The following is an 841-nucleotide window of genomic DNA, read 5'->3' as shown; positions in this document are numbered from 1 at the left end:
CATAGGCGGGCTGGTCCCAGCTGCTGCAGGTGGAGCTGCCAGGATCGCCCCCCTCCTGCTGAGAAATCACATTTTTCTCTGCATTTCCCACATTATACAGAATTCTGGGCAGCTCCAGGTTCCCACGTCCCCACTGCCAGCCCCACGTCCCTGCCGCCAGCCCCAGCCTCTGCCAGCCCAGTGCTTTTGGGGGGCTGCTGAAGCGGAGTGGGAGCAGGGAAGAGCTGAGGCTTGGCTCCCAGGAGGGCTGCGGGGCTGCAGACAAAGAGGGACCGGGATTCGGGCATCGCCTGCTGCAAAAAAAAGGACCAGGCAGCCCTAGCTGCCCCAAGCGGTGGAGCTCCAGCAAATTTGGCTCCCACTAAGCTAAGTCCTGTTGCTAAATGGGTGTTTAGAGGGACCCTGGCCCCAAAGCAGCCCAGCCCCATGCCAGGTTGGTCCTTGTGTGGGAAACTTCTCCTGCCTTTGTCTCCCGATGGTCCTGAGCCCTCATTAACAGTGTGGGGCCTGGCAGGGTGTCCCCAGGGTGTCCCCAGGGCCTGGGGTGTGGGGGGCTCACAGGAGTGACCCCATCTCCATGCTGTGTGGGTCACTGCCCATCCTGTCCCCTAAGCTGCGGGTGCCCTGTGGGGTGGTGGGTGGCTCAGCCCCTCCAGACGATGAGGGGTGTAGGGCAAGAGGTCCTGGGTGGCAGGGGTGTCGTGTCCCCCCCAGCCCCTTCACATCTCGTTATGTATGTATGGAAGGCCACTTGTCCCCATGCTGCCAGGCAACGGGCCATGGTGGTGGGGTTGCTAGGCAACTGGTTGCTAGGAGATGGGCTGGGACACCTTCCCCCCCC

The sequence above is a fragment of the Charadrius vociferus genome, unplaced genomic scaffold (assembly GCF_000708025.1).
Source record: "Charadrius vociferus isolate BGI_N301 unplaced genomic scaffold, ASM70802v2 scaffold1079, whole genome shotgun sequence".
In the NCBI taxonomy this organism is placed as follows: Eukaryota; Metazoa; Chordata; class Aves; order Charadriiformes; family Charadriidae; genus Charadrius; species Charadrius vociferus.
The sequence above is the reverse complement of the archived record's forward strand: the minus strand, read 5'-3'. Positions refer to the sequence as shown.